Below are 23,841 nucleotides of genomic sequence, written 5' to 3'. Positions count from 1 at the left end.
TGTGCTTATTTACAGCCCTGGTATCACCGCTAGGTACCAGGGATATTATGTCACGCTGCCTGCCTCATTGACTGCCTGGCCTGCTGCCACACACTCATCCTCCTCCTCCTGCTGCTGAATTTACCTCCTGCTGTCTGTGTGTTTCCACTGCCAGGGAGCACATACAATGGCGCTTCCAACATGCGTGCGCCACCAGCTATTTATTACGCTCAAAAATAGCTGCATTTCTTTAAAAAAAAATTATAAAAGAGAAATAAGTGAAGAAGAAGAAGACGATATAGAAGAAGAAGAAGATATAGAAAAAGAAGAAGAAGGAGAAGAAGAAGAAGGAGAAGAAGAAGAAGGAGAAGAAGAAGAAGAAGATGAAGATGAAGAAGATGAAGAAGAAGATGAAGAAGAAGATGAAGAAGAAGAAGATGAAGAAGAAGAAGAAGAAGATGAAGAAGAAGAAGAAGAAGAAGAAGAAGATGAAGATGAAGAAGAAGAAGAAGATGAAGAAGAAGATGATGAAGACAATATAGAAGAAGAAGAAGATATAGAAGAAGAAGATATAGAAGAAGAAGAAGATATAGAAGAAGAAGATATAGCAGAAGAAGAAGATATAGAAGAAGAAGAAGAAGAAGAAGAAGAAGAAGATATAGAAGATAAAGAAGAAGAAGAAGAAGTATATACAGTACTGAACAAAATTTTGGACACAACTTCTCTTTCCACCTTTTTTTTTTAAAGGAACATCCCCACATAATCACTTGCTGTTGTTACTTGGAAAAAAAGATGTTTCTTGCATCATTCACCCTCAAAACAAGTGTTGGAAGCTATTTAAGGCCAATTCGAATAGTCAGCTCGAATAATGAGCTCGAATACCGACTCGAATAGTGAGCTCGAAGTCCGAGGTCGAATCGAATAGTAAAAATTATTCGATTCGAATATTCGACTGAACTCGAATAATTTACTATTCGAATTCGACCAAACTCGAATTTTAAAAAGGGGTATCCGATCATCACTGCACATTAATGTTCACAAAAATAATGTGAAATTCAGATTTACAAGAGAAAAATCCATCAGAAATAAGTTGTGTGGTTTTTCACATATTTGTACAGTAAAAATGTTTGTTTCGCAGTAAAATATAAATTTTACGCAAAGCTATTCTTCGCAAAAATGTTTTCAAAATTGAAAATGGCCTTTTCAATGCAAAAATGACTTTGTCGAAAATTTGCAAGCAACACTGACATCCATGCTAATCAAAATTGTGGCAGTGACGAGAATAAATGGCAGGGCATGCACTCCCAAAAATCAGAAGAATCAATTTCCAAGTTGACTATTAACGTTTATTGTTCCAAAAGTGTTAAAAAATATATATATTTAAAATTACATGGGATGGCCACCCCGTCACACCACACCGCTCAGACCACCAAACACACAACCAGACACGCGCCGGCATCTAACTCTGTTCTAAGCAGAAATACAAAGCGCACTGAGCTGCGTATAATCAATACGCCATGTCCATCTCCAGAGGAAGGTCAGATAGAGACTAAATGCAGGGACAGTCCAACAAGGTCAGCACCGACCTGGACATTGATTTAGCAGGAATCATGTGGCTGAGCAGCAAGCGATTCAGCCTTCACAGCAAAGCATAGCAAAGATCATGCATCTAGGCAGCAAACAGTTAATCCTTCAAAGCAAAGCGTTGCAGAAATCATGCATTTAGGGTAGCAAGCAGTTCATCCCCCAAAGCAAGGCATGGCAGGCAGAGATATCACAAATAGCAGTCACCAGGATAATGTCTGGCCAGGATATACCTACAGCTCATCACATGTGCTCCATAGTGTGAGGAGAGGCAAATGACTTGCCATGAAATCACAAATGTAAGGAAAAGTTCATCTCACCATGTTCCTGAATAGCGACTGCATAGCGTGCTTTAGCCAACAAACCAAGCAGATGCTCCGGGATGAAGAGGACAGGTGTCCTAGAGAGTTGCCTTTTGTCTGCATGTGACGATGCAGGTTGCTGTGGTATTCCAGGCTGCTGGTAGTGCTTGTCCCCGTCTCCTGTGAAGGCGATGTGGCTGGAGGAGGCGATTGCAAAGGCCTCACTGGGGTGCCTGAGCGGGGGTCGGGACGGCGTGGTGTCCCATGCACGGCGGGCAGCTTCCCCGACGTTTCGCTGGCTTCTGGCTTTCTCAAGGGGCGTTGCTACCCTCGCCTACAACTTCCGCTTCTTATGCATCATTGCGGCCAATAATACGCATTCATCACTCCGCCCATCAAGGACAACAACACACGTACGTGCGTGAGGGCAGGGGGCAGAGGATGCATGGACTGCTGCAGACACCACAGGCAGCTACATGCCGAGAAGTGACGGGACGGAGGGAGGGGAAGGCAGAGATTACCAATCATAAAAGAAAACATGACCAATACCGTGGTCGTATATCAGGGGACACCATGTCAATAAAGAAGTGCCCCTGTCAGTTGGAAAAGAGTTTTTTTTTTAAAAACATATACTCTGCCAGGCGAATCCCCTTCCCCCACCCCACTCCCGCCCTGCCACCAAAGTGTCCCCAAACAGACCGCGCACACAGGCCCATATTCACCCACACACAGCCAACATATCTATGTTCAATGTGTGGAAAAACCAGAAAAAGTGGTGACTATATATAAAGCTGCCCCTTATCTATTCATCAAACGGCCGAAACAGGAGCCGTCCGTCCCTAAGGACATTTAAGGGAACCAATTGTCCCATAACCAAAAAATAACTAGTGGGGCACATATGACCAAGGAATGCCTGGGGAGTCACTGGGGACGAGGGAAAGAGCCCAGGGCCCACCCATAAGGTGCCGGGGCATCCACCAACCCAACTACATGGGCAGAAAATGGGCAAAGCTAGTCTGCTCATTAAGGCCAGGTACCTCACAGGCTTGCAGGTTATAAATCCAACGTGATTCACATCGAAGGAGTAGTCTGTCCAGATTCCCCCCTCTTATTGTGGGGTGAATGCGGTCCAATACCATGAACCTAACACCATGGGTGCTACTGTCGTGTTCAAGGGCGTAGTGTCTCGCGACAGGAGAGCTCGACTCACCCCTCTCAATGTTTTTAATGTGCTCAGACATGCGTTCTCTAAGGGGACGCTTCGTTTTGCCCACATAAAATGCGCCACAATGGCACAATAGTATGTAGACCACTAGGGTCGTCTTACAATTACCAAAATGGGACAGTGTGACTCTCCTGCCCCCAGACAAAGTAAAAGCCTTTCCCGCCTGCATGAACCGACAGTAATCACATCCCCCACATGTATAAGTACCCACCGTCGGACAGTGTCTTTTGGGGCTAACACACGTAAAATGACTACGTACGAGTCCATCACGTAAAGATCTTGCTCTACGAAAAGTAAGGTCAGGTTTAGACGGCACGGTGGGGCCAACCACAGGATCATTCTGTAATAGATACCAATGTCGGTTCAAAATACCTTTGAGTGCAGGATGCTGCGCACAATATCTGGTCAAAAAACGCAAGGGGGCCGTATTCTTCACGGTCGCCCTTATTCGCGGGCGAAGCAGATCCTCTCTTCTGCTCCGCCATGCCAGGTACATAGACAGCCCATCATCCAAAAAAATGAATCTTTCCCAGTCCCCCAGGTACAGGTTAGCGTAAGACGGGGCACATGTCGTCCCCATCGCTGCCCCCTGCACCTGGAGGTACCGTTCCCCATCAAACGTGAAGACGTTATTTGTTAACAAAAAATACAGCAAATCCAAAACGAAACCATTGTGCGCAGCATCCTGCACCCCCAATTCGTCTAAAAAACTAGCCACGGCCTGCACTCCCCGTGTGTGGGGGATGCATGAATAGAGGGACTCGACGTCCAAAGATACAAGAAACGTGCCAGGCGGAACCACAACATCCTCCAGCACGCGCAGGAGGTGTGTGGTGTCTTTAATAAAAGAGGGTAATCCTTGTACATGGGATTGCAGATGTTTATCCACGTAAATGCTTATTTTTTCTGTAAGAGCACCCCTGCCCAACACAATCGGGCGGCCGGGTGGTCTCTGAAGACGTTTGTGCACTTTTGGTAGTGCATAAAAAGTGTGGAGAATCGGATCCGCAACCCTCAGAAAGGAGGACACCTCATCATCGATTATACCTTTAATCCTGGCCCCCTCAATTAGGGAAACCAGTTCACCCTGGCATCTCTCGACCCTGGACGCCGAGACCCTCACATAGCACCCCCGCTGACCAAGGAGGTCCATGCACATGGCCCTGTAGTCTACTGATGTCATTACTACTACATTCCCCCCCTTATCGGAGGGTTTAATAGTCCAATCTGTCCTTTTGGTCAAGAAGTCATATGCCTCACAATCACTACCTGTCAATTCAGATCCACCATCACTTATTGTACTCAATCTCGCGATGTCCCCCTCAACCGCCTGAATGAAGCACCTAATACCTACATTGGCAGACAGCGGTGGAAAGCGTGTGGATTTGCTTCTAAACTGTTGATTGATTACCGTGTAGCGGGGTATGCAGGAATCCTCCGCAGTCACAGGCCCAGCCATCCCTGAAGTGTCCCCAGTCCCCTCTCGACCAACTTTGTATAAAAAATTGAGATCCTCCAGGGCCTCGTTGTCCCCTTGAGTGAGTCCCACAGATGGTGATGTAAGTCGAGTGATGACTTTATCATTCTTTTTCATAGTGGACTGAAGAAACAGTTTCCTACAAAAAAGATGCAGGTCAACCACAAAATCGAACTTATCCAACTGTTGGAGTGGGCAGAAGCCCAAACCTCTGCTCAGTAGACATTCCACTGAGTCTGGTAAAGTTTCTCCCGTAAGATTGATAACCTGCAAGTTATTAGATCCATCCCAATTTGGACCAGCCATTCCCATCGTGGTTATACCAACTTTGGGTTTGTCTGTTCTAAAAAAGAAGAATAAGAGGCCGAGGACGATGATGGTCGGGACTGTGGCTGCACACCCCCGCCCCCCATTCCCGTACCTTCCCCACATTTTAGTTGTTGTTTACTGCCTGCCTTCTTAACCTTATCTTGAGAACGGGTTGGATATCTATTTCCTTTCGATTCCGAATTCTGACTAGATTCTGAAGCAGCCGAACTGACACTCACCACTGATGAGTCAGACTCCTCCGCACCTACGTCAATCGGTTTTGGTTTGGGTTTGGGTGGTTGGCCGCGGGGTTTAGGGGAACAGGTCTACTGTCCCACTTGTACGCTTGTCCCGTCTTATATGCCAAGCGGTCGTTAAATAGTTTTTTATCACGCACAAAGACCAAGTCCTTGTTATATTTCTTAATGTGTTGTTCTAATTGCTCATTGCGCTTTTTATACAGATCCTCATCAGAATGAGTTTTCAGCTCGGCTGCTAATTTGTTAATTTCCTCATCGAGACTGATCAACTCAGCCTCATCCAGATCAGTCATCAGAGACAAACATACGTGGGCGCAATTTTCGAAATTTGCCTCCCATTTCCTTTTGAATTCGGCACTCAAATTTTTCCTGTGTGGGAAAATTTGAACCCTGAGCCACAGGGGACTAAAATGGTCCCCTATGTACTCTTTGTTGTATTTAATATTCCACCACAATCGAGACTTTCTCTCATAGAGGCGTTCCAATTTCCTGAACCCAGTGTTGATTGCCTGCTGGGCGCCCCTAACACCCGCCGACTGGGCACAATCACTCTCCACCTGCGTCACCAGGGCATCCCACTGTAGCATCCTTGGTCAAGCAAAATAGTCACAATGCAAAAGATCAAACACTGACATCCAGTATGCTCCCAATCCAGAACAGGGATGATTTTCAGATCAGTACTGCGCCAAATTGATCCTGTTTTTGATCTAGAGCAGATGAGACATGCCAGAAATGATCAATTCAGTCAATGATCTGATGGGAAATTGCATTGTGTGTACCAGCCTGTCTACAAACAACAACCTTCCTCTCTTGGATAGTCACCTAACACTAACCTCTACCCCTGCCTGTTGCCTAAATCTAACTTCCTCTCCATCTTCTGGACTGCAAATTTCAATATTGTGCATGTGCTGACCAAAAGAAATAATACTGCACATGTGCATCAACAGAAAACAATGAGCAGCACTAATTACCATCACACCTCTTATGTAACAGGCTTCAATTTACTGGGTATTTAAATCTAAGGTAAAAAAAAAATCCCTCTCCCTCCTACCACTGTATTCCCATTCTGTTCACACCTCATGCCCTTTTTGTACCCTTCCACACAGTTGTGTGTATCAGCCACTGCTGGGAGCGTATTGAGCATGCATGATTTTTCATATTTCTGAATCGCACATGAAAAAGACACTCTCAGCCATGACTGCTGTCACAAGAGAGGGCGGAGTGGAAAACGCATGTCAGAGCTGTAAATTAGGGCTCGTTCACACTACAAGAGTTTTTCTAAGTGCTTTGTGATTTTAAAAGCTCTTGTTAATGTTATCCTATGTGAGTGTTCACACTGGAGCGATGTGATTTTGTAAAAATCCCCCATAGCATTGCATTAGCAAGAGCTTTTAAAATCTCTAGCGTTTAAAAAGCTCTTGTAGTGTGAACGGGCCCTTAGGGGCTGCAGAGAAGAGAGGAGGCCAGGTATGAGAGGAGGCCACTGAAGTAAAAGCAAGTATCCGTACATTTTCTTACTTTTTTTTTTAACCTGGAGTACACTTAAAATAGGCTGAACATGGCCATATCTTTAAACAAGCCCTATGTTTGCCCACACCCCCAAGTGTCCTGCATTTGCTCTATCTGTCCAGATTTTTTTAGACCAAGTTTTCCCCGTGGAAACCTTGATGTTAGGTTTGTTGTGAAATCAGTTTAGAAGAGGGGGCTGCCCTTAGTACTGCTGCGCAGGTGCAGAATGCTCCCGGCCACGGGAGCACAACAGGGGAACACATGTGGCTTGACTGTGCCTGTGCCGACTACTACCAACTTGCAGAATTACCAGTCTGTCTAACTGAGGACCCAGGCAGCATGGGAAGACAAGGGACCGATGAGCCAGAGGGAGCCCCAGGTATGTATAAAACTTTACTCTTCACAGGTACACTTTAAGGAACACTCTGAAGGACTTTGTTGGGATGCATGCCTCCTTGCAGGAATTGATGAAGGAGGTAATGTTGCCCACCCAATCATCCAGGTTTGGTGCCTCTAGTTGTAGTTTTGTTTCCTTTGTTCACTTTTTGAGAATCTTGAACACTGGTTTAGTTGAATTAAGATGCCTTCTGTAGGTGTGGATCAGTTGGAGGAAACAGTGGTTAGAGATTCCAAAGGCAGCCCACAGAATGGCCTTGTAGGCATCCTTGAGGACAGTGTAGCGGTGGTCCAGGGTGTATCAGTTTCTGGTGGGGTAAGTGACATACTTATTTATAGCATAGCAGCTCCAGACAAATATTAGCTTTATTGAAGCCTTCCATGATGATGAAGAGGCCATGTGAGAGGTCCATCTCCAAAAGTGAGATTAGTATCGCTTAGAGTGCATAGAGCATTCTTGATGTTGGCATCAAGGAGGATGTATACTCCAGCAAGTACAAAGAAGGATAAATTTGTGGGTGAGCGCTGTGCTATTTCTCTTTAGTCTGTACTAGAGAACCATCTGGCTTTAATCTCCATTGTTATGCCAGTTAAATTCTATTCTCTTTTAGTTCATGAAATATTTTAAAGTTCATGAAATGAAATATATATCCTACTAATATTATAAATGGGGAAGTTTGGATGTTTGGATGTTTGTTACTCGATCACGCAAAAATAGCTGAACGGATTTGAATGATATTTGGCACACACATAGTACATTACCTGGAATAATTTATAGGATATTTTTTTACTCCCATAACCAAAGGCGGGCGGAGACAAATACAAATTTCACTGGGAAAATGTAAACAGCCATTCTTACACTGTTAATGGCAGGGTTCTCAAACTTTGCTAAATTTGTTACTGGGTGACTGGGATTAATATTCAGAAAAGTGGGTGGAGCCTACAAAAGCCAATCAAAATTCACCTATTGATTTTCAAGGGGAATATTTCATTGCTGCCATTCTTGCACTGTTATTTGCACAAGCCTCAAACCTGGTACAATTGGTAATTGGGTGACTGGGGTTCAAATTCATAAAAGGGGTGGAGCAAATCAGATGTGTTTCATTTCAGTGCAAATTATTAATGCCAAAACAGCAAAGCTCACAAACTTGGTCATTGAGTAATTCTATGTTAGGGTTAGAAAAAGTGGGTGCTGCCAACACCAACCAAATACATAAAATGCCGGGTCATCACTGGGCAGAGACAAATTAAAATTTCACTGGGAAAATGTAAACTGCAGCCATTCTTACACTGTTAATGACAGGGTTCTCAAACTTTCCACAGTTGGTCACTGGCTAACTGGGATTAATATTCAAAAAAGTGAGTGGAGCCTACAAAAGCCAATCAAAATTCACCTATTAATTTTGAATGGGAATATTTAATTGCTGGCATTCTTGCACTGTTATTTGCACAAGCCTCAAACCTGGTACAATTGGTTATTCGGATGACTGGGGTTCAAATTCATAAAAGGGGGTGGAGCAACAAACAGCCAATCAGATTTATTTCATTTCAATGCAAATTATTTATGCCAAAACACAAAGCTCACAAACTTGGTCATTGAGTAATTGTGTGTTAGGGTTAAAAAATGTGGACACAGCCCACACCAGCCAAATACATACCCAGGCAACGCTGGGTCATCAGTGGGTGGAGACAAATACACATTTTACTGGGAAAATGTAAGCTGCAGACATTCTTACACTGTTAATGGCAGGGTTCCCAAACTTTGCACAGTTTGTCACTGGGTGACTGGGATTAATATTCAGAAAAGTGGGTGGAGCCTACAAAAGCCAATCAAAATTCACCTATTGATTTTCAAGGGGATAATTTCATTGCTGCCATTCTTGTACTGTTAATGGCACAATCCTCAATCCTGGTACAGTTGGTCATTGGGTGACTGGGGTTCAATTTCAGAAAAAAGGGTGGAGCCAATCAGATTTGTTTCATTTTAAATTATTGATGACAAAGACCGCAAAGCTCAGAAACTTGCTCATTGAGTACTTGCGTAATTGTGTGTTAGGATTTAAAAAAAATGGGCAGAGCCAACACCAGCCCGCTACATACCCGGGCAACGCCGGGCCATCAGCTAGTATATATATATATATATATATATATATATATATATATATATATATATATATATATATATATCTCATCAAAACAGAACACTTTTTATAATGCTTATTGCTGATTTGCAGTGTGTATTGTTCTGTACCAAACAAAATTTCATTGGAAAAAGTTAGACAATATGAAAATATGCCCCTGGTATAGAAGAACATAACATCATTCATAACTATATACTATTCAAAGGAGCCGTATTATTCTTACAGAGAAACCAGACAATGATGTAAAATTCAAAACATATCTATTATTAAGAATGTTTTGTATGCTGTATAGCAATACCTCCATATTTAATGTAAAACAAATGTAAATATTTTATGGTTGACAGCATTGGTGACATAACGTCTCATCCTTATGACTTTGAAAACTAGAAACATTTCTGCTGGCCAGAAAAGTGATGGAAAAGATGTTTCAAGGTGTCTAACACCTGAGATCTTTCAGTGACTACAAGAGGGGACATTTTTTTTCAAAAATACCTTATAGTTTTTGAGAAAATCAATTTTAAAGTAACTTCTTCTGACCGTGGGAAAATTAAGCGCCCGACGACTTTAGCAGCTAATAGCAAAGCCGCTTTAAAAGCTAGAAACACCAAACATGCAGAAAATGTTAAGGAGAACAGTGGGAATAAGAGAATTTTTTTTTTTTTCAAAAAGACCTTATAGTTTTTGAGAAAATCAATTTTAAAGTTTCAATGTAAATTCTCCTTCTGACCGTGGGAAAATATACCCCCGCCGACTTTAATGGTTAATTGCAAATCCCCTTTAAAAGCTAGCAACACCAAAATTACTGGAAATCAGTGGTGCTCAGCAGAGCTCGAATATTCGAGTAGCTCGAATATTCGAGCTCTTTTTCAGCTATTCGAGCTCGGTATTCGAGCTCCGAATAGCTGGAGCTATTCGAATGGGCGATCCGAGTACACTCGAATAGCCCATTCACTATTCGAGCTATTCGAGCAACCCGGCGCTATTCGAGCTCGGTACCGAGCTCGAATAGCGTCATAGCCCAGATTGATGTCCTTAGAGCCAATCAGAGGGCTCCCAGGCCCTCTGACGGCAGCCAATCACAGAGGGGGACCCTGGCCAGCCCCTACCCTATAAATAGCGGCCGCCATGTTCCGTTTCTCCGTGCTTGCCTGAGACTTGTACAGAGAGAGAGTTGCTCCTTTGTGCTTTGGCTTAGCAAGAGCTCTATTGTGGTCATTTACCTAGCGTTTTTGCTCACATACACCTCCTATACACACCTATATTGTTGTTAGTTATTTAGACATTGTATTTTAGTTAGTAGCTTGTGTGTTACATTAGAGACAGGCAGCTGCTGCAAGCTTACAGGTTTAGGCCTCAGGGGGGCCTTGCCTCTGTGGGCAGCTGTCCTCTGTTTATTTCTCTCATCTATACCAGTATTTCTGCTGTCCTTTACTAATAGTATTGTAGTTATACTGTACTAGGAGTAGGACACTCACTGACTGTCACTGTTTATAGGCTACTAGCTAGCTCCTGCGTGTGTGCACTCACTCACTGTCTGTGTGTACACACACTCTATTTCCTTCTGATTACTGATAGATTATTGTTAGTTAGTTGTACTTACTTACTACTTACTCTTACTGTACCCGTAGGGACACTCACTGTCACTGTTCATATAGGCTACTAGCTCCTGCGTGTGCGCACTGCACTCACTGTCTGAGTGTACACACACAACACACACTCTATTTCCTTCTGATCGCTGATTGATTATCGTAATTAGTTAGTTGTACTTACTGTTACTACTTACTCTTACTGTACTAGGAGTCTAGGACACTCAGTCACTGTGTTCATAGGCTACTAGCTCCTGCGTGCGTGCACTCACTGTCTGAGTGTACACACACAACACACACTCTATTTCCTTCTGATCGCTGATTGATTATTGTAATTAGTTAGTTCTACTTACTGTTACTAATTACTCTTGCTGTACTAGGAGTCTAGGACACTCAGTCACTGTTCATAGGCTACTAGCTCCTGCGTGCGTGCACTCACTGTCTGAGTGTACACACACAACACACACTCTATTTCCTTCTGATCGCTGATCGATTATTGTAATTAGTTAGTTCTACTTACTGTTACTACTTACTCTTACTGTACTAGGAGTCTAGGACACTCAGTCACTGTGTTCATAGGCTACTAGCTCCTGCGTGCGTGCACTCACTGTCTGAGTGTACACACACCCACACTCCATTTCCTTCTGATCGCTGATTGATTATTGTAATTAGTTAGTTCTACTTACTGTTACTACTTACTCTTACTGTACTAGGAGTCTAGGACACTCAGTCACTGTGTTCATAGGCTACTAGCTCCTGCGTGCGTGCACTCACTGTCTGAGTGTACACACACCCACACTCCATTTCCTTCTGATCGCTGATTGATTATCGTAATTAGTTAGTTGTACTTACTGTTACTACTTACTCTTACTGTACTAGGAGTCTAGGACACTCAGTCACTGTCCATAGGCTACTAGCTCCTGCGTGCGTGCACTCACTGTCTGAGTGTACACACACCACCCACACTCTATTTCCTTCTGATCGCTGATTGATTATTGTAATTAGTTAGTTCTACTTACTGTTACTACTTACTCTTACTGTACTAGGAGTCTAGGACACTCAGTCACTGTGTTCATAGGCTACTAGCTCCTGCGTGCGTGCACTCACTGTCTGAGTGTACACACACCCACACTCCATTTCCTTCTGATCGCTGATTGATTATTGTAATTAGTTAGTTCTACTTACTGTTACTACTTACTCTTACTGTACTAGGAGTCTAGGACACTCAGTCACTGTGTTCATAGGCTACTAGCTCCTGCGTGCGTGCACTCACTGTCTGAGTGTACACACACCCACACTCCATTTCCTTCTGATCGCTGATTGATTATTGTAATTAGTTAGTTCTACTTACTGTTACTACTTACTCTTACTGTACTAGGAGTCTAGGACACTCAGTCACTGTCCATAGGCTACTAGCTCCTGCGTGCGTGCACTCACTGTCTGAGTGTACACACACCACCCACACTCTATTTCCTTCTGATCGCTGATTGATTATTGTAATTAGTTAGTTCTACTTACTGTTACTACTTACTCTTACTGTACTAGGAGTCTAGGACACTCAGTCACTGTGTTCATAGGCTACTAGCTCCTGCGTGCGTGCACTCACTGTCTGAGTGTACACACACCCACACTCCATTTCCTTCTGATCGCTGATTGATTATTGTAATTAGTTAGTTCTACTTACTGTTACTACTTACTCTTACTGTACTAGGAGTCTAGGACACTCAGTCACTGTGTTCATAGGCTACTAGCTCCTGCGTGCGTGCACTCACTGTCTGAGTGTACACACACCCACACTCCATTTCCTTCTGATCGCTGATTGATTATTGTAATTAGTTAGTTCTACTTACTGTTACTACTTACTCTTACTGTACTAGGAGTCTAGGACACTCAGTCACTGTCCATAGGCTACTAGCTCCTGCGTGCGTGCACTCACTGTCTGAGTGTACACACACCACCCACACTCTATTTCCTTCTGATCGCTGATTGATTATTGTAATTAGTTAGTTCTACTTACTGTTACTACTTACTCTTACTGTACTAGGAGTCTAGGACACTCAGTCACTGTGTTCATAGGCTACTAGCTCCTGCGTGCGTGCACTCACTGTCTGAGTGTACACACACCCACACTCCATTTCCTTCTGATCGCTGATTGATTATTGTAATTAGTTAGTTCTACTTACTGTTACTACTTACTCTTACTGTACTAGGAGTCTAGGACACTCAGTCACTGTGTTCATAGGCTACTAGCTCCTGCGTGCGTGCACTCACTGTCTGAGTGTACACACACTAAATTTACTTGTGATTACTACTGATTATTGTAACTGCTAGTTGTACTTCCTGACTGTTACTACTTACTTACTGTACTAGGGGACACTCACTCAGTCACCTCACCAACCAACCCACTCCATTAAAGTACCCCACTTTTCACCCGCCCTTTTAAAAAACTTTTGTCTATACGCCCAAAACATTGAAGATGTCTGGAAGTGGCAGCCAGCGCGGTTTGGGCAAGGGGAAGGGCAGCAAGGGAATCAGGAGGAGAGGGAGCAGCATTGTGGCAAGCCGCGGCCCCGGGCGCGCCACCATGCACAGTTCCGCAGCAGCAGCAGCAGCAGCAGCGTCAGTGGCTAACATTCCTCCCATAGCCACTGGCCGTGGACGCCTTGGGCGCCGCCCAGCAGGAGCATCTGCAACTCACGCTGCAGAGACACAGCAGCAGCAGCGTGTAGCACCTGCTCCCATTTTCCTCCAGCCGGGTCGGAAACGTCCCATTGAGGAAAAGGATGCAGACACTGTGGTGCAACTCATGACGGAGGATGAGCAGCCCGCCATCAGCTCTGCATCCGAGGCCTCCACCCTCACCACCACCACCACCACCACCACCACCACCACCCCTGTTCGCAGCAGCCGCCCAGCAGGGCCTGGGGAGGAGGCCAGTTCACCATCAGTCGCCGACCTGTCACTCAGCAGTCTTTTTACCCCAGGCACCATCAGGGTATTGTCTGCTGTTGTTGGCGATTTTGAGGAGGAGATGCTGATGGGCACTTTGGGGGAGGAGGGATTGGACAGCAAGACTGTGGCGACAGTCAAGCGTCCCATCCATGCATCAGGAGAGGAGTTTGGGGGGTCATCATCCCAGCAGGACATGTTTCAGGAGGGGCATGATGATGATGACCCGGTGACAGACAGAGACTGGGTGCCACCACCTCCAGGGGATGTCGTCCTCAGCAGCTCTGAGGAGGAGGAGGAGGATGCGCTTGTGGGCCTTGCAAGGAGGCGCATCATTGCAAGCATTGGCAGCGTCCCACAGCCTGCTGGTGTCTCAGGCTCAGCAGCAGCAGCAGCAGCAGCATCAGCCAGTACCACCACCAGCCGCACCCAAGCCCCCCCCCCCAACCACCACAGGGAGACAGGCAGCAGCGCTTCCATGCCGTAGGGGGATGTTTCTGTCACCAATCTGGCGGTTTTTCACCATGCCCACTGTGTACAGCAAGTACGCCACTTGCAACCACTGTCAGCGGAAGTTGAGCAGAGGTGCAGACCCCTTAAAGTTCAGCACCAGCTCGCTCATCAACCACCTTGCGGCTAAACATTTCCACCAGCATGAGGAGTTCCAGAGGCTGAAGGCATCTGGTGCTGGCAGTGGCACCACACCCATCACTGCACAGCCTTCAGCAGCAGCAGCTGCAACAGCAGCCACCCGCCCTCCTGCTCCTCCAGCAGCACCAGCAGGAGTGCGGAAACGCACTGCTCCTCCCCCCTCTGCAACTCCTGCCGCCGACACTGAGGCCTGTTCTGGCAGCCAGTCCTCAGTGGCCTCCTCTGCTGTGTCTGCTGATTCCCGTGTCAGCAAAAGGCCACGCCAGAGCCTTTTGAGCGAGTCCTTCCAGGGGGTGGTTAGGGCTCTGCCTCCCAGCAGCCGTCGCGTGCGGCAGCTGAACGGCTTGCTGGCACGGGCCATGTGCTCCCAACTCCTGCCGTACACGCTCGTGCAGGAGGGGAGCGACATTCGTGCGCTGCTTGCTTGCGCAGCCCCAGACTGGCAGCTCCCCAGCAGACACTTCTTTGCCCGCAAGGCCATTCCTGCACTGCACCGCTTTGTGATGGCCAATGTGGAGCGAGGGCTGGAGCACGCGGTTGGTGAAAGGGTCCACATCACCATGGACTCCTGGAGCAGCCGCTTCGGGACAGGCCGCTACCTGTCCTTCACTGTCCACTGGGTCAGCTTGGTGGAAGGGGGTGAGGATGGGAGAGCAGCAGCGGGCACAGCAGCAGCAGCAACACAGTGGGTGGTGCCACCCCGCAGGGTCAGGGGAACTGCAGCAGGTTCCTCCGATCCTCTGCCATCCTCCGGCACACCTGGCCAAACCCCCCGCCTCAGCAGCAGCGTGAAGGCCCGCCACTGCCAAGCGCTGCTGCACTTGGTCAGCCTTGGGAAGACCAAGCTGACGGCAACCCATGTGTTGGCCAAACTCCAGGAGCAGGAGAGGATTTGGCTGACCCCCAGAGGCCTCAGAGTCGGAGAGGTGGTGGCCGACAATGGGGCCAATCTGGTTGCCGCAATAGACAGGGGAAACCTGACCCACATCCCCTGTCTTGCCCACGTGCTGAACCTGGTGGTGCAGAAGTTCCTGCGCACCTACCAGGGGATGGGCGAACTGCTGGAAACGGCAAGGAATGTTGTGCGTCACTTCCGGCGCTCGGCTGCAGCCTGTGCGAGCCTGGAAGACGTGCAAAAGGAGCTGGATCTGCCACGCCATCGGCTGATCCTTGACGTTCCGACTCGCTGAAACTCCACCCTGGCGATGTTGGAGCGTCTGGTTGAACAGAGGCACGCTGTCAACCAGTACCTTGCCCTGGCCACTGTTTCCGCAGCTCAGAGAAGGGACAAGACCAGCAACATCCCGTCCATCGTCCCCGATGATGACTGGAGGCACATGCAGCAGGTGTGCTTTGTGCTGGCTCCCTTCCTGCAGGCCACAAACATGGTGAGCAGGGACCATGCTATGGTCTGCGAGTGGGTGCCCCTGGTTTCTCTGCTGAACAGGGCCCTCGATGCTTTGCTGGAACAGGGAGCGGCAGCCTTGGACCAGCAGGAGCGGCAACCAGCTGCGCAGTCCACCTCTGAGGGGGAGGAGGAGGAGGACTTGGTGGAGGTCCCTGACCTGGCTGCTGATGAGGGGGATCAGCACAGCGCAGCTGAGTTGGTGCGGGGGTGGAGAGAGGATGAGGCGGCAGAGGAGGAGGATGAGGACAGCACTGACGTCGATGTGCCAGCAGACGTGGCCCGCCTCTTCCCAATGGCAGCGCACATGCTGACGTGCCTGCGCAGGGACCCCAGGGTGATCCAGATGAAGCAGAGGGAGGACATCTGGATCAGCATGATGTTGGACCCACGCCTCAAGGGGAAGTTGAGCCAGTTCCTGCCGCCTGCAGGAGGAGACCCAGCGCAACAAATAAGGAGCTTGCAGCAGGCCCTTGTTGAGCGCTTGGAGGAAGCCTTCCCCCAGCCTTCCACCCCCACTGTCCAGCAGCCAGCACAGAGGCAGCAGCAGGTGCCTGCATCCAGCAGCAGCAAGCGCCCCACAGACCTGCTGTCTCTCAGCCACGAGCTCTACAGGACTGTAGAGGCTCCGGCAGCAGTGACTAGAGAGGAGATGCATGCAGCAGCATCCTCCTCCGGTCACAGCCAGCGCCTGACCCGCATGGTGGCTGACTACATGGGGTCGTACAGCGGGCTTGACAGCGATGCCCCTGTTGATCCCATGGAGTATTGGGTCAAGCGCATGGAGATCTGGAGCGAGCTGGCGCAGTACGCCCTGGAAGTGCTGTCCTGCCCCCCTTCCAGCGTGCTGTCCGAGCGCTGCTTCAGTGCAGCTGGTGGCGTGGTCACCGAGAAACGCTCACGTCTGTCTCACAAGTCTGTGGACAGACTGACGTTTCTCAAGATGAACCAGGCGTGGGTGGAAGGCGAGTTCCTGGCCCCTGTTGTCGGCGAGAGGGGGACATGAACTGGCTGCCGGAACCATCGTTAATGTGCCTTACCACCCTTTACCACCTCCTGGCTCCTGCTCACTAAGCCAGCCTGGTTCACTTTGACTATTACGTCGCCTGCAGCCACACATTTTACACCTACAGTGGGCTGCTGTGTACTGCCCTTCTGCTGTCTGTCTGTGTTTCCCACTGCCAGGGTACACAGAATTACCTTCTTCTGCTGCCACTCTGCCACCAGCTATTACGTCAAACAATAGCTATATTGGTTGCAAAACCAAAACCAAACAAACCATTAAAAAAAAAAAAAGGTTTAATTTTTCTGAGGTGCCCGGGTTGAAAACTGTGTTGTTCCAGTTGTGTATTGGACACAATGTGGGCTGCACGACCGCTGTCTGGGACCTCCTGTTGTGTTTATTTACAGCCCTGGTATCACCGCTAGGTACCAGGGCTATTATGTCACGCTGCCTACCTGCTGCCACACTCACACTGCTCCTCCATACCTCCTCCTGCTGCTGCTGCTGCTGTCTGTCTGTGTTTCCCACTGCCAGGGTACACAGATGATTTACCTTCTGCTGCCACTCTGCCACCAGCTATTACGTCAAACAATAGCTGCTCGCCTACTCCTCCATTCCTCCTCCTGCTGCTGCTGTCTGTCTGTGTTTCCCACTGCCAGGGTACACAGATGATTTACCTTCTGCTGCCACTCTGCCACCAGCTATTACGTCAAACAATAGCTGATCGCCTACTCCTCCATTCCTCCTCCTGCTGCTGCTGTCTGTCTGTGTTTCCCACTGCCAGGGTACACAGAATTACCTTCTTCTGCTGCCACTCTGCCACCAGCTATTACGTCAAACAATAGCTATATTGGTTGTAAAACCAAAAACCAAAAAACCATAAAAAAAAAAAAGGTTTAATTTTTCTGAGGTGCCCGGGTTGAAAACTGTGTTGTCCCAGTTGTGTATTGGACACAATGTGGGCTGCACGACCGCTGTCTGGGACCTCCTGTTGTGTTTATTTACAGCCCTGGTATCACCGCTAGGTACCAGGGCTATTATGTCACGCTGCCTACCTGCTGCCACACTCACACTGCTCCTCCATACCTCCTCCTGCTGCTGCTGCTGCTGTCTGTCTGTGTTTCCCACTGCCAGGGTACACAGATGATTTACCTTCTGCTGCCACTCTGCCACCAGCTATTACGTCAAACAATAGCTGCTCGCCTACTCCTCCATTCCTCCTCCTGCTGCTGCTGTCTGTCTGTGTTTCCCACTGCCAGGGTACACAGAATTACCTTCTTCTGCTGCCACTCTGCCACCAGCTATTACGTCAAACAATAGCTATATTGGTTGTAAAACCAAAAACCAAAAAACCATAAAAAAAAAAAAAGGTTTAATTTTTCTGAGGTGCCCGGGTTGAAAACTGTGTTGTCCCAGTTGTGTATTGGACACAATGTGTGCTGCACGACCGCTGTCTGGGACCTCCTGTTGTGTTTATTTACAGCCCTGGTATCACCGCTAGGTACCAGGGCTATTATGTCACGCTGCCTACCTGCTGCCACACTCACACTGCTCCTCCATACCTCCTCCTGCTGCTGCTGCTGCTGTCTGTCTGTGTTTCCCACTGCCAGGGTACACAGATGATTTACCTTCTGCTGCCACTCTGCCACCAGCTATTACGTCAAACAATAGCTGCTCGCCTACTCCTCCATTCCTCCTCCTGCTGCTGCTGTCTGTCTGTGTTTCCCACTGCCAGGGTACACAGAATTACCTTCTTCTGCTGCCACTCTGCCACCAGCTATTACGTCAAACAATAGCTACATTGGTTGCAAAACCAAAACCAAACAAACCATTAAAAAAAAAAAAAAGGTTTAATTTTTCTGAGGTGCCCGGGTTGAAAACTGTGTTGTCCCAGTTGTGTATTGGACACAATGTGGGCTGCACGACCGCTGTCTGGGACCTCCTGTTGTGTTTATTTACAGCCCTGGTATCACCGCTAGGTACCAGGGCTATTATGTCACGCTGCCTACCTGCTGCCACACTCACACTACTCCTCCATACCTCCTCCTGCTGCTGCTGCTGCTGTCTGTCTGTGTTTCCCACTGCCAGGGTACACTACACAGATGATTTACCTTCTGCTGCCACTCTGCCACCAGCTATTACGTCAAACAATAGCTGCTCACATTACTCCTCCATTCCTCCTGCTGCTGTTGCTGTCTGTCTGTGTTTCCCACTGCCAGGGTACACAGAATTACCTTCTGCTGCCACTCTGCCACCAGCTATTACGTCAAACAATAGCTATATTGGTTGCAAAACCAAAACCAAACAAACCATTAAAAAAAAAAAAAAAAAGGTTTAATTTTTCTGAGGTGCCCGGGTTGAAAACTGTGTTGTACCAGTTGTGTATTGGACACAATGTGGGCTGCACGACCGCTGTCTGGGACCTCCTGTTGTGTTTATTTACAGCCCTGGTATCACCGCTAGGTACCATGGCTATTATGTCACGGCGAGCTGCCTGCCTCATTGACTGCCTGCTGCCACACACTCATCCTCCTCCTCCTGCTGCTGAATTTACCTCCTGCTGTCTTTGTGTTTCCACTGCCAGGGAGCACATACAATGGCGCTTCCAACATGCGTGCGCCCACCAGCTATTTGTTACGCTCAAAAATAGCTGCATTTCTTTAAAAAAAAAATTGAAAAGAGAAATACGTGAAGAAGAAGAAGACGATATTGAAAAAGAAGGAGAAGGAGAAGATGAAGATGAAGAAGAAGATGAAGAAGATGATGAAGAAGAAGATGAAAAAGAAGAAGAAGATGAAGAAGATGAAGAAGATGAAGAAGAAGAAGATGAAGAAGAAGAAGATGAAGAAGAAGAAGATGAAGAAGATGATGAAGAAGATGAAGAAGAAGAAGAAGAAGAAGATGAAGAAGAAGAAGAAGAAGATGAAGAAGAAGAAGAAGAAGATGAAGAAGAAGAAGAAGATGAAGAAGATGAAGATGAAGAAGAAGAAGAAGATGAAGAAGATGAAGATGAATAAGAAGATGATGAAGAAGAAGAAGAAGATGATGAAGAAGAAGAAGAAGAAGATGATGAAGAAGAAGAAGAAGATGATGAAGAAGAAGAAGAAGAAGACAATATAGAAGAAGAAGAAGAAGATATAGAAGAAGAAGATCTAGAAGAAGAAGAAGAAAGATAAAGAAGAAGAAGAACAAGTATATACAGTAACACTACTGAACAAAATTAAGGACACAACTTCTCTTTCCACATTTTTTTTTAAAGGAACATCCCCACATAATCACTTGCTGTTGTTACTTGGAAAAAAAGATGTTTCTTGCATCATTCACCCTCAAAACAAGTGTTGGAAGCTATTTAAGGCCAATTCGAATAGTCAGCTCGAATAGTGAGCTCGAATACCGACTCGAATAGTGAGCTCGAAGTCCGAGGTCGAATCGAATAGTAAAAATTATTCGACTCGAATATTCGACTGACCTCGAATAATTTACTATTCGAATTCGACCAAACTCGAATTTTAAAAAGGGGTATTTGAGCACCACTACTGGGAATGTTAAGAAGAACAGTGGGAACAAGAGGAAATTTTTTTTTTCAAAAAGACCTTATAGTTTTTGAGAAAATCGATTTTAAAGTAAAAAAAAAAGAGTCGATTCATAAAAAAAGAACCCATTCATTCAGGATCCGTTAGTATAGCAGAGAATGTGTCCTCGGAAGGACGTGAAGCTGCTGGCTCCCGCTGCTGTCTCTCCCCACCTGCCTGCACCTGTCAACCCAAACCTAGGCTGGCACCCATGGTTGCACTGGGTGCCAGCCTAGGTGGGGGTTGACAGGTGCAGGCAGGGAGGTGGGGAGAGACAGCGGGAGCTAGCAGCTATGCGTCCAAAAGGACATTTGGACGCATTCTCTGCTATGTGGGTGGGGGGCTTCGGAGATCTTCAATCAACTTAATAGAAGATCGCAACATAAGAGGATACAGTTCGTTAAATCATTTACCGAGGATATTGCCGTGGGAATTTTTTTTTAAAGGTACAGGTAAGTATTTCTGGTTAATTAAGAAAATTAAAGGACTTTTTTCGTGGTTGTGTTTTCATTTCATTTAACCCTTTGTGGAAATGGGTAAGGGGTACTTTGTACCTCTAAACTCATTTCTCCTGGGAGGGGGTGGGCATCTGGGGTCCCCTTCTTAAAGGGGAGTCCCAGATGACACCATGAACCCCCCCCCCCAGGGAGTCGTCACCCCCACCTCCTCCTGGGGCACCGGAGGTGGGGAAGAGCCCCTTGTCCATGGATTGGACAAGAGCTCCTGGGGGGGGGGGAGGGGAAGGCTTGCCTCCCCCCCCCGGAGCCCCCCATACCATGGAGCATGCGGGCTGGTATAGCCCGACGTACATAAGTCGCAGCCATGGCCCCATGGCCGTTAGCAACGTCTGAATTTCACGAAATGTCTCATGCAGGTAGAAGACATATTGTTAGACTTGAATTCCAAAGATGGGGTCCCTACATCTCTGCAAACCAGAGTTACAGGGGTGCAAAAGTAGTAAAATTCCCCATAGGTTTTCATTGGTTCTATATTTCACTTTCCAAAATCTCACACCTTTTCAAAGGGCAATTGCTCAGCGTGGTGCTGAGCGTGGGAAATAAATGAAAAAAAAATGACGTGGAGTCCCCCCTCCCGAGCCTCTGTAACCCCTTGTCCCCCATGCAGGCTGGGATAGCCAGAATGCGGAGCCCCGGCCGACTGGGGCTTCGCACCCTGAGCTATACCAGCCCGCATGGTCCATGGTATGGGGGGGGGGGGAGGGGCTGCCAAGCCTTCCCCTGCACTCCCCCCCCAGAGCCCTTGTCCAATCCATGGACAAGGGGCTCTTTCCCACCTCCGGTGCCCCAGGAGGAGGTGGGGGCGATGACTCCCTGGGGGGGGGGGGGTCATGGTGGCATCTGGGAGTCCCCTTTAAGAAGGGGACCCCAGATGCCCACCCCCCCTCCCAGGAGAAATGAGTATAGGGGTACAAAGTACCCTTTACCCATTTCCACAAAGGGTTAAATGAAATAAAAACACAACCACGAGAAAAGTATTTTATTATTCTAAATTAACCATAAAGGTCTTTTTGAAAAAAAATGTTTTCCTCTTGTTCCCACTATTCCATTTAACATTCCAAACAATGTTGGTGTTTCTACCATGTAAGGGGACTTTGCTATTAACCGTTAAAGTCGGCAGCCATTAAAGTCTATGGGCGAACCGAACTTTGAAAAAAAGTTCCCGATTCTCTGCGAACGCGAACCACCAAAGTTCGCCTGGAACCGTTCGCCGGCAAACCGTTCGGCCCATCTCTACTGAGAGCTTTCACTGAGAAGTTTCAGCAACAACAGACAACAAACCACTGACAATCCCAGCCTTAAGTACAGACCAGCAATTCCAAATGTCCCGCCCAAAGCAGCTCAACCAATCAGCAGTGAGATACAGCGATCTGATGTCAGCTGACCGACAGGTCAGCTGACCCGTCTCCTGAGCGCATAAAGGTCTTGACACTCCGTGTGTGCAAGCGTGCTGACCTAAGCTGATGTGACGCTGAAAGACCTGTCCTGCTGGAGCCTGCGCAAGACGCCTGAGAAGACACGGCAGCAGCCGCGGTAACGTCAGACGTGGAAGCGGCGGCCGCGCCGCTTCCCACTGCAGAGGTAACTATTCCTAACATCCTATTCCTAACATTACCCCCCCCCCCCTCCCCCACCTGAGACGTGGCCTCCGGACACGCCCCTGATGGTTTTTCAGGATGTGATGAGTGAAATTGTTGTTTTAATTCCTCAGCATGAAGACGATGGGCCGGTACCCATGACCTTTCCTCAGGACCATAACCTTTCCAGTGGACAAGATACTGTACCGAATTCCGCACCTTGCGAGAATCCAGGATCTCCTCAATTTCATATTCAGGCTCCCCATCAATCACAATGGGGGGGGGGATGAATTCCCATATACAGCAGGTTTTAACAATGAAACGTGAAAGGACTTTACACCCCTCATAGTAGCTGGCAGGGCTACTCTATATGCCACCTCATTAATATTTTCAGTAATGGGATATGGACCAATATATTTAGGTCCCAACTTTGCTGAGGGTTGTCTTAAAGCAATATGATGGGTGGAGACCCATACCATATCTTCTGGTGCAAAATCCCACTCAGGAGAACGCTTCCTATCAGCATGTCTCTTTTGAGCCTCAAAAGCTTTCTCCAGATTGACTTTTACCAAAGCCCAATTTTTTTAAGAGACTCCTGCCATCCTTCCAATGCAGGAAAGGGAGATTTATTCACAGGTAATGGAGAAAACTTTGGTGACCTCCCCGTGACAACCTGAAAAGGCGAAAAACCTGAGGAAGTGTTCCTAAGATTGTTATGGGCAAATTCCCCAAAAGAAAGGAATTTTACCCACTCATGTTGAGAATCAGCTACATAGCAACCAGTGGTGCTCGGATGTGCCTCATCCACGAATTCGGCAATCCGCGTGGTTGCAAAAAAAATCCGCATTCGGCACCGCCGCATGCGGACTTTCGTCCGCGTCCACGCAACATTTTCTGCCGTGAATGGCGCAATCACGCATGGATTCTGGCCCGGAGGCGGAATTTCTTTTAACGTTAATAACAAAGCCCCCCATACATGCTACAATCCCCCAAATTGCATGGATTATCGAGGTGATAAGGGGCAACATAACTTCAACATAAAAAATTCAAAACAAATTTTTTTTTTAATGGCTTTTAAAGACAAATCACCACTGTAAATGGGGCTATTAATTGGTAATACGTGGTTTTAAAAAGGTATATACGCGTTAAGCAATCAAAGAGGTGAAGGCGAGTTCCAATGGCACTTGGCGGCGAAGGTACCGCTGGAGGAGGATGAGTGGCTGACGCCAAAAAGGCCCCAGAGAGGGTTTTGTAATTTTTTTTTTTGCAGCAATTAGCAATGACATCGCAGCAGAGTTGTCAGTGGACACGGGCAGTGTGAACGCAGAGTGCAGTGGTGGTAGCGACTGAGTCAGGAGAAGGACTATGCGGGCGGTCAGTTCAGCAGCACAGAAGGAC

Source organism: Hyperolius riggenbachi, chromosome 6 (genome assembly GCF_040937935.1).
Source record: "Hyperolius riggenbachi isolate aHypRig1 chromosome 6, aHypRig1.pri, whole genome shotgun sequence".
Lineage (NCBI taxonomy): Eukaryota > Metazoa > Chordata > Amphibia > Anura > Hyperoliidae > Hyperolius > Hyperolius riggenbachi.
This window is presented reverse-complemented; position numbering follows the sequence as displayed.